General features: G+C 42.6%; 1 pseudogene; it reads left to right on the plus strand.

Moving 5' to 3' along the window:
• Positions 1-10,252: 10,252 nt before the first annotated feature.
• LOC120249138 lies at positions 10,253-10,688 on the plus strand (annotated as a pseudogene).
• The last annotated feature ends 101 nt before the right edge of the window (positions 10,689-10,789 follow it).

Genomic DNA, 10,789 nt, shown 5'->3' on the forward strand with positions numbered 1-10,789 from the left:
ATGAAATCTGGCCATGTGTAGCAACATGGATGGACCTTGAGGGTGTTATGCTGAGCGAAATAAGTCAGGCAGAGAAGGACAAATATCATATGTTTGCATGTATAGAAGGATTAGGAGGAACTTAACATAGGACCATGGGGGAGAAGAAGGGGAAAAATAGTTGGGAAGAGGGAGGGAGGCAAACCATGAGAGACTCTTGAATGCTGAGAACAAACTGAGGACTGATGGGGTGGGGGGGAGGGGAAGGGGGTAATGGGCATGGAGGAAGGCTCTTGTGGGGATGAGCACTGGGTGTTATATGGAAAACAACTTGACAATAAACTATTTAAAAAACGAAAGAACGTGCTCTTGTTTCTTTTTTAGTATTTTTTACCTCAGGTAATTTCAGGATGCACAATGGCATGGAGGGGAACTCCATATGAAAGCAAGATCTGCTTCATTCAGATCTTCTTCATCTGACCCATTCAAATCCTGCTTCTCATCCTTTGGTTGAAGAGGAATAGCATCTTGGGGGGTTGATCCCAGAAGATACGGTTCTGAGCATCATAACTGACTGCCCAGTGGGAAGAACAGCTCACCTGTTCCTGGACTATTGTGACTTCTTCCCGCCTTGTCTTACCTTCCAGTGCTGCCAGTCACCCACAGGATGGACACAAAGGGCCTAGAGTGGTTTTCAAGCCTCCCTGGAGTGTGGCCTCTGCATTCTGAACCAATCTCCTCCCTCCCAGCTCCTCCCTGCCCCTGTGTTCCAACCACACCCCACATCGCTGGTCCCACGCACACCCTGCTTTCAGGGCTCATGGACGCCTTCCACTTTTGTTTATGCGCAAGCCCAGCCAGATCATTCGCAGGGCAAGATCTGAGTGCAAATGAAAGCCAGCACGTTGGCGGTCTCAGTATTAAAAAGTGATAAATCCCATCAGCAGATTGTTAAAATATGCTCGGTCTTTCTGCCTTGTCAAATATACCTTCATAACAACCAAATGAAAAAAATATGTGTAAATCTGTGATTTTTGGCAAAATATCAAAGGCGTCTGCAGTTAATCACTATTGCATTATGTCTGGGTATTCTGTTGATGGGTCAGGCTGTTTGGATGAGTAGTAACATAGAGATACACATACTTTATAAATTATTATATCTTTTTTCCAGAATGTTTTCCTTCCAGATCATTTCAGAATGGTCTAAAGGATTAAAAATGGAATGTAATAGTACTTCAACTGTACAAAATTTGAATCTATCTTATCAGCAGGACAAAATATAGGAATTGTAAAAGTAAAAAAATTTTGAAATATTTTTCACATGCTTACAAGTTAACTTTCTTGAAAAAACATCTGCAAAATTACCTATAAAGCTGAAAGACAAAAACAAATTATAATTAATGAATATCCACATTTTAAATAAAAAATATTTATTACTTTATTTTTTTTAAGTTTATTTTTATTTCTTAATCTGTCAGTGCAGAGGCTGACACAGGGCTTGAACTCATGAACCAGGAGATCATGACCTGAGCTGAAGTCAAGAGTTCGATGCTTAACTGATTGAGCCACCCAGGTGCCCCTAGATAAAAATTATTTAAAAATTTTAAAATGTTTTATTTATTTTTGAGAGAGAGAGATAGAGACAGAGTGAGCAGGGGAGGGTCAGAGAGAGAGGGAGATACAGAATTCAAAGCAGGCTCCAGGCTCTGAGCTAGCTGTCAGCACAGAGCCCAACGTGGGGCTCAAACCCATGAGTCGTGAGATCATGACCTGAGCCGAAATTGGACCCTTAACCGACTGAGCCACCCAGGTGCCCCAAAAATTATTTAAATAAAGCTGAAAATGTTTTAGCCTAATTACATTTTATCAAATAGATGAAGAGGGTAGTGTTTAACGTCCATTCATTGCCCAAGTATCAATAGGCTATTTCATATGCATTACGTCTAGAACTACATGTAAACAGATCAAAGAGGAATATGAATTGTGCAATACTGTAAATATTGCTCAGCTACTTCCTGCAACTGTTGCAAACACCACACTAACATGTGAGCACCCAGAACAACTACTTAGAACCCCAGGAGAAGCCAGACAACGGATGCTCGTTGCTCCTAAAGTGAGGCTTTGTTCTACGAGAATATTTCATATTTGTGCTGAGAAAGATTTAACAAGTAAATTTGTCTTCTCTTGCCTAAGTATTTCCATCGCACAAACCCTCCTTCCACACACTCTGAAGCAATCAGCCCTCAAACCTCCGTGACAGAAGCACCAAGCTCCTGTTGCAGGGACGTGGGGGAGGGCTGAGGACACCACTTCCCCCGGGGCCTCAGGGGGTGAGTCATCTCGTGTGGCACAAGCTTAGGCTCCCAGGCTGAGCTCTGGGTCGTAAGTGATAGAGGGACCCTTGTGTTCTTCAGTAGATTTATTTTTGTGTGCTGGTGACATGTGAGAGCCTAACGTGCAGGGTCCAGAGATCCTACTGCCCGTGTGTAAGGATGCCCCTGGGGCATGGAAGACTGCTGTGATTACTGAGGAACCCCCCACCCCCAACCTCCTCTGTGAAGGAGGGCCTATCCCTGGGACGTGCCTTTGCAACAGGGCTCAGCACGTTGCATTGAAATGACTTGTGTGTATGTGTGCTCCTCCTCAGCTGCCTGAGGGCCTGTAGCTTACAGACAAGACTTACTTGTACTTCACTCTGTTGTATTTTGAAGGTGATACATGTTTAATTTGCCAAATACAAAATTATATTGAGTAAGTTTTTCCAATTACTCCTACCATCCTGTTTATATGCCTTGGTGGGGGGCACCTGGGTGGCTCACTCAGTTAAGCGTCTGATTTCAGCTCAGGTCACCTTCTCATGGTTCGTGGGTTCAAGCCCTGCATCAGGCTCTGTGCTGACAGCTAGCTCAGTGCCTGGAGGCTGTTTCGGATTCTGTGTCTCCCTCTCTCTCTGACCCTCCCCTGTTCACACTGTCTCTATTTCTCTCTCAAAAATAAATGAAACATTTTAAAAAATTAAAAAAATATATATGCCTTGGTAGAAACTCACCATGCCCTGGGGAAGGTCACCATGCTCTGGGGAAAGTCACCATGTCCCGGTGGAAAGCTACCATGCCCTGAGGAAAGTCACAATGCTCTGAGGAAAGCCATCATGATCTGGGGAAAGCCTCCATGCTCTCAGGAAAGCAACCATGCCCTGGGGAAAGCCACCATGCCCTGAGGAAAGCCTCCATGCTCTGAGGAAAGCCACCATGCCCTGGGGAAAGCCACCATGCCTTGAGGAAAGCCTCCACGTTCTCAGGAAAGCCATCATACTCTAGGGAAAGCCTCCATGCTCTGGGGAAAGCCACCATGCTCATGGCCCGCATTCCTGGGCTGCGCAGAGCCTATGGGCCTGTCTACATTTACTTGCTCACACTTGTGACACTGCACATGGCTTGAGGAGCACCAGCAGCTCCAAGGCTTGACTCCATGACCCAAAGTCTTGCAATTTGGTCTTCTTTTGGCTAACTTCTTTTTACTACCTTTTGAGAGACTTTCCTTGTATCTCTTAGTTTATTTGCAGGAAGCATGATAAAGGATAGGAAAGGTCCTACAGGATCTTTTCCTTGAATCTGGGACGTGGGAGGTCTGGCAATGGCCTAGGCTTGGATGCTTATAACTGGTAGATGCATCAGCTTCAGAGGGTATTTCCTTTCTCTTAAGAGAAAAGCTATCAGTGAGAGCATGGAATAAAAATGGAAAAGGTCAGATGTCATAATTCTAATCAGTGTTTATAACTCAGATCTAGACTTCAGAGTCAGACCAGCATTGGTCATACAGAAAAGAAAGACGACAGTAAAATATTTCAGACCCTCAATCAACCTATTGTAACAATGTCTTTAAAACATGTAAATTCGGAACTGAAGTAAGCTATGCTATGAGGCCCAGTTTTCTCAAGGAAGTAAACCAAAGGCCCTGCAGAATTTGCCCAAGGAAATGGAAATAAACAGGGAACTAGTCATGTGCTTGGTCAGGCCAAAGCCAAGGATGGTACATAAGGGACTCCCCCCACAGAAGGCCTTCCTCGCCCTCTGAGTCTCCCTCCTCCCCTCTCCTGAGTCCTCTCTACCCACACCATGGAGCACTGTGGCTGTTGTGGCTGTGGCTGTGGCTGTGGCTCATATGGCTGCAGGAAGGGCTGCTATCAGCAGCGCCAGGTTGCCCACGGACTGGCCTCTGGGCACATGCTGCCGGGCACAGGCTCACTCCTCCACGTAGAGATTGAGACACTCTGAACTTCCACCCCTTCTGGTTCACCTAAAGGTCAAGCTTGGAATTGAATAGAGAGATGCCTGACCCAGAAGTCCCAAATTCAAGTTCATGCTCTGCCTGAGCAACCTGACCACAAGTATGTCACCGTAGCCTCCCTGAGTCTTATGGTCTTCTTACTCGTCTATAAAATAATAAGGCCAAACTAAGAATTTATGAGAACCTTTACAGCTTTAGCTGCATATGACTCCAATAAGTTTCCCCACCTCACAGATTCCCTTATTTACCTTGGCTATTGTAGGCATTAAAATTTGTGTGTGTGTGTGTGTATATATATATATGCACATAAACATATATAGAACATATATATCAGCATATATATATAAAAATTCTCAATCCAATATGATCTAGCAATCAAAATACACACTGCCAAAAAAAAGAAGAAGAAACAAAAAAGAAACAAGGCCACAGCTCATTCCCGAGGGTGCAAAATCCCACATTAATGAACTCACTGGAATGAAATAATGCTTTCCATATATTTCATGTTCTTGAAATATTAGCTTTTCTGCCTGTAGAACTTCTGCACTTATGTTCCTACTTATATTAATGGTTATGCACTGTACATTAATTACAATTTCTAGTGTTCTCAAATTTTCCTAAACATATTTAAAAAATTTTTTAATGTTGATTTATTTTTGAGAAAGAGAGAGACGGAGTGTGAGTGGGGGAGGGACAGAGAGAGAGAGAGGGAGACACAGAATCTGAAGCAGGCTCCAGAGTCCGAGCTGAGGACTGCAGAGTCTGAGCTGTCATCACAGAGCCTGATGTGGGGCTCAGACTCACAAATTGTGAGATCATGACCTGAGCGGAAACCAAGAGTTGAATGTTTACCCGCAAGAGCCATCCAGGTGCACCCCTAAAAATTTTTTTAAAAATGTTTATTTATTTTTGGGAGAGAGAGGGAGGGGCAGAGAGAGAGACACACACAGAATCTGAATCTGTCAGCACAGAGCCAGATATAAGGCTCAAACTTGTGAACCGGGAGATCATGGCCTGACCCAAAGTTGGACACTTAACGACTTAACCCAGACATATGTTTTACATAAAACTGCAGAAGTCAAACTCAATGATCCAGTGTCCAGCCACTAGCCTTGAGGTTGTGGAGGGTCAGTGGCAGCACAGTGGCGGTAGCTTCCTGGACCGTAGCTGGAATTGTATATGCTTGAACTCAATTATTCCAGATGGGGCTTTTTGATTTCCGGGACTTCTAACTACAGGAGGTGCACAGCTCCCCAGTCGCCCATTCCACAGCTGGGTCCTAGGAGTTAGGTCTGGAGGCCAGCCTAGAACCTGCCCTCTCCCCCAACCCCCCCACCCCAAGCTTCCCAACAATTTTGTACACAGAATTCCACAATTACCTCTCTGAGACTTCTGGTTTTCTGCGACTGACACTGGTAGATGATATGCCCCCCGATCATTGTTTCGTGTCAAATTCTAGCCACCCTCCAGAGCCGAGAGGAATCCCAGCTTCCCACCCGTCTTGGTAGAATCCCTCCTTTTCCTGAACACTTGCTGCTTCCACGTGGCACGTGAGAACTTACTTCTGTTCTTTTCTATCCTTGATTTTTGTGACATTCAGTTTTAGCTTTCTTTTTAGTTGTAAAAAATAGAATTCCATTTGAAATAGTGTAAAAGGGGTAATTGATTATAATATAGAGGCATCTGACAGAAAACAAAAAACTACAGTCAGTTTGCATGTGGTTGGAATCAAGAAGAAAATCTGTGAGAAGCCAGGTGGCTACTCTTTCTCTGACTCACTCTGAAGCCACATGGTCTCTCACTTCTTTCTGCACATCTGCGTCTTCTCTTCTTCCACTTCCTTCTTTTCTGCAAACTCGTTTCTCTCTTTCCCCTGGCATAACTCATGGATTTACATAAGTGAGAGACTGTGAGTTGCCCTCCCTCTGTTTCCTGCCAGCTCCACCCCCTGCAATTTTAACTGGGCACAAATCAGTTGAAATAAATAGTATGTAATCCCCAGACTCCCTTGCAGCTAAATGTTATCACATGGCTCCATTGTAGCCAATGAGATGGCTCTTTAAAAGAAAGAAGGTGGGCCTTTCTCTTCCTTTATCCTTCTAAATGGAGGACAGATATGATGGTTATAGCTATGGCTGCCATATTTCCATCATGATAATGAGGGGATCAAAGACATGGTGGATCCATAGGTGGAAGGGTCTTTGAGGGAGTGCAGCTATTATTCAGGCTCTTGAGTACTTACCTGCAGACTTTTTATGAAGAACTAATTTCTTTTGTAAATTTACATCCAAGTTAGTTAGCATATAGTACAACAATGACTTCAGGAGTAAATTCCTCAATGCTCCTTACCCATTTATTCCATCCCTCTCCCACAATCCCTCCAGTAACCCTCTGTTCATTCTCCATAATTAAGAGTCTCTTATATTTTGTCTCCCTCCCTATTTTTATATTATCTTTGCTTCCCTTCCCTTATGTTCATCTGTTTTGAATCTTAAAGTCCTCATATGAGTGAAGTCATATGATATTTGTCTTTCTCTGACTAATTTCGCTTAGCATAATACCCTCTAGTTTCATCCACGTAGTTGAAAATGGCAAGATTCATTCTTTTTGATTGCTAAGTAATACTCCATTGTGTGTGTGTATATATATATATATATATATATATATATATCACATCTTTATCCATTCATCCATCTATGGGACATTTGGGCTTTTTCCATACTTTGGCTATTGTTGATAGTGCTGCTATAAACATTGGGGTACCTGTGCCCCTTTGAAACAACATACCTGTATCCCTTAGATAAATACCTAGTAGTGCAATTGCTGGGTTGTAGGGTAGTTCTATTTTTAATTTTTTGAGGAACCTCCATACTTTTTTCCAGAGTGAGTGGCTGCACCAGTTTGCATTCCCACCATCCGTGCAAGAGAGATCCTCTTTCTCCACATCCTCGCCGGCATCTGTTGTTGCCTGAGTTGTTAATGTTAGCAATTCTGACAGGTGTGAGGTGGTATCTCATTGTGGTTTTGATTTGCACTTCCCTGCTGATGAGTGATGTTGAGCATTTTTCTTCATGTGTCGGTTGGCCATCTGGATGTCTTCTTTAGAGAAGTGTCTATTCATGTCTTGTGCCCATTTCTTCACTGGATTATTTGTTTTTTGGGTGTTGAGTTTGATAAGTTATTTATCGATTTTGGATACTAACACTTTATCTGATACATTGTTTGCAAATATCTTCTCTCATTCTGTTGGTTGTCTTTTAGTTTTTCTGATTGTTTCCTTATGAAGAACTAATTTCTATCTTATGTAAGCCATTGTTACCTTGAATTTCTTTTTACACGCAATTAAAGCCTAATCTTAATTGATATGTGTGTCCTCCTCATTTCATGCATAACAGACAATAAGTATTGTCTTTTCTTTTTTTTTTAATTTTTAAAAATTTATTTTTTTATTTTGAGAGAGACAGAGACAGTGTGAGTAGGGGAGGGGCAGAGAGAAAGAGAGAGAATCCCAAGCAGGCTCTGCACTCTCAGCGCAGAGCCTGATGAGGGGTTTGAACTCACCCACCTGTGAGATCATGACCTAAGCCAAAACTGAGAGTTGAACGCTTGACCGACTGAGCCACCCATGTTCCCCACTAGTGTCTTTTTCAATTCTAAGATCTTGGGAGAGATTAGAAGAGTTTAGCTTCTGTAGCTACTTGCATTCCAATTAGCAATGACTGGGGGGGGGCGGGGAGGGCAAGTTCCAGAATACGAATGAGGTACAGAAGGCCTACTCATGTAAACTGTGGGGACTGTTTTTACAGAAGAAGGCATGTGGGTCAGAAAGTTACCTTAAATGTTGTCTGCTCTTTTCCTTCTCTTCATTTGTAAGTGGATTCCCTTTCCTGCTTTATCCCTAAATATCTTTCCCTTGATAATACAGATTATAGCTCGACATTTTTATACAATTTTTCAGGTACCTACTTTTAGCCACAAGTGTAAAGAGGACCAAACCCAAGTGGAAGTAGGCTTTGTTATGGCCACCTGCAAAGCATGCTACTTAGTTCTGGTCTTCTGGAAAAGAGTCTAGAAGTCAGGTCGAGTCTAACAAGTTCAGGTCCCTTTGAACAAACCAATACCTAAGGAGTTCTTTAATTAACCTCCTTTTGGAGATGGGAAAAGATTTAAAATTGCCAAGTCCACATCCTAAAATAAGTAATTACCTCTTCCCATGCAGTTATCTCAGTAATCAATACATAATTTACTTATATATTATTATAATTCTGTAGTCATGTAATTTATATAATTCAGCAGGATGGTAGTTTTTAACTGTCAATTTTAATAAAATCAGTATGAAATTATTCTAGATACCTCAACCGTGCAGAAGTATACAAAGCACACAATGAAAGTCTCTCCTTCTCACAGCGCCACTGCAGTGTGTAGTCTGAAATGGTGTTCCGTCAGTCATTTTCAGTGGTTTGTGTGCTATGCTGATGGGGGGGTGGGGTGGGGGAGGTGTGCTTAACCCATTTGGTACAAAGAGTCATTTTCTGCTCAGACCCCAAAGTGTAACTAATGCTTCAGTGTCCATTACCAGACATGGCCCGTGTCACACACACCACATGCCCCTCTGCTTCTGCAGGTTGGGGTGCCACTCTCCGAGACCATGACACCTGACCTTGTGGGTGACACCGACTCCACTCCACTCGGCCATTTGGCACTCCCCACAGTACCTGCTGCATCCATGCTCTGGGCTGGAATGGGGACTGCTCAGAGAAGGACGAAGGAAGGCAGGGAAGGCATTAGAGCCGGTCTTCTGGACACACGTTGGTTTGGATTTCATCAGCCCCTTGAGCTCCAGCATGACTGAGTGACCATTTGGTCAAGCAAATGTGAAAAGAGGTGATGTGGATCTCTTCTGGATCAAAATGTTAAGACCCTGTATGTGGCTCAGCACATCTTTTTACTCTGCCTCCACAATTGTGAGAGCTGGGCTGTGCCTCTGTCAGCCTGAATCTCTCAGTAATTCCCACAAGCAGAGCCCTCTTGTTGACCCACAGATGGCCAATTAGTATAAGTGAGAACTTTTGTATTTTATTTTTTTATTATTATTTTTTATACTTTTAAATTAAAAATTTTTTTTTAAAAATTTACATCCAAGTTAGTTAGCATATATATTTCCATATACCCCTGAAATCATTATTTCAGGGGTAGGTAGAATCCAGTGATTTATCCCTACATATAACACCCAGTGCTCATCCCAATAAGTGTTTTCCTTAATGCCCTTTGCCCATTTAACCCCCCGCCAACAAACCCTCCAGCAACCCTCAGTTTGTTCTCTGTACTTGTCTCATATGTTTTGTCCCCCTCCCTGTTTTCATATTCTTTTTGCTTTCCTTCCCTTATGTCCATCTGTTTTGTTTCTTAAATTCCACGTATGAGTGAAGTCATATAATATTTGTCTTTCTCTGACTAATTTTACTTAGCATAATACACTCCAGTTCCATCCATATTACTATTGTTTTAATGTTTACTTTTGAGAGAGGGAGAGAGGGAAAGAGAGAGAGACAGAGCATGAACAGGAGAGGGGCAGAGAGAGAGAGAAAGAGAGGGAGACACAGAATCCAAAGCAAATTCCAGGCTCTGAGCTATCGGCACAGAGCCCAATGTGGGGCTCGAACTCATGAACTGTGAAATCATGACCTGAGCCGACATCAGACACTTAACCAACTGAGCCACCTAGACACCCCATATATGTTCACTTTCTTATTGAACATTTTCCAAATAAGGAACTCTCATAGGTGGTAATAACATCAATACAACAGAAAAAATATGTAAAATGGATATTCTTGTTTTTATTTTTTGAGGCAAACTAGTCAAATATATTAGAGAAGCATATCTTAAACCCTTGTTTTTAGTTTTCATCTCTTTATTTTCTTGCATAAGTGTATCTAATATAAATTACAGATCTTTTTTCTCACCTTCCATCTCTTATGGAGCCATGGAGAGTGACCTTTATCTGCATTACTACGTGAGTCACAAGGGCAAGTGTGACCATGAGTCCCTGCAATTTTAGTTTCTACCTGACAGGAAGTTGAGGCATGACAACAACAGCAATAATGCAAATGATGTCATGGTCAGAAGAAGAGGCTTATGTACATTAAGGTGTGATAGAGAAATTGAGAAGAATTAATGACAATGAAAAAGCCAGAGAGGATGATGCTTTATGGCCGCCTGCTGAAAGGGTGGGCTGGTAGGAGCTTGAAACTGTCATTGCAGATGAGCACGTTTCTTTGACCACATTAAAGATTGGTTCTCATTGATGTCAATCAATCCAAGGGTCCAGAATGCTTACTGTACTTGATTGTCTCGCCTAGGACCTGAAGCATTTTGTCTTCAGTCTTACTGGATCACAGTTCAAGACTAAGCCAGTGTAGGGGCGTCTGGGTGGCTCAGTTGGTTAAGCGTCTGACTCTTGATTTAGGCTCAGGTCATGGTCTCAGTCAGGGTTGTGATATTGAGCCTGATGTCGAGCTCT

Source organism: Hyaena hyaena, unplaced genomic scaffold (assembly GCF_003009895.1).
Source record: "Hyaena hyaena isolate Hyena2069 unplaced genomic scaffold, ASM300989v1 scaffold_628, whole genome shotgun sequence".
NCBI classification, from domain to species: Eukaryota; Metazoa; Chordata; class Mammalia; order Carnivora; family Hyaenidae; genus Hyaena; species Hyaena hyaena.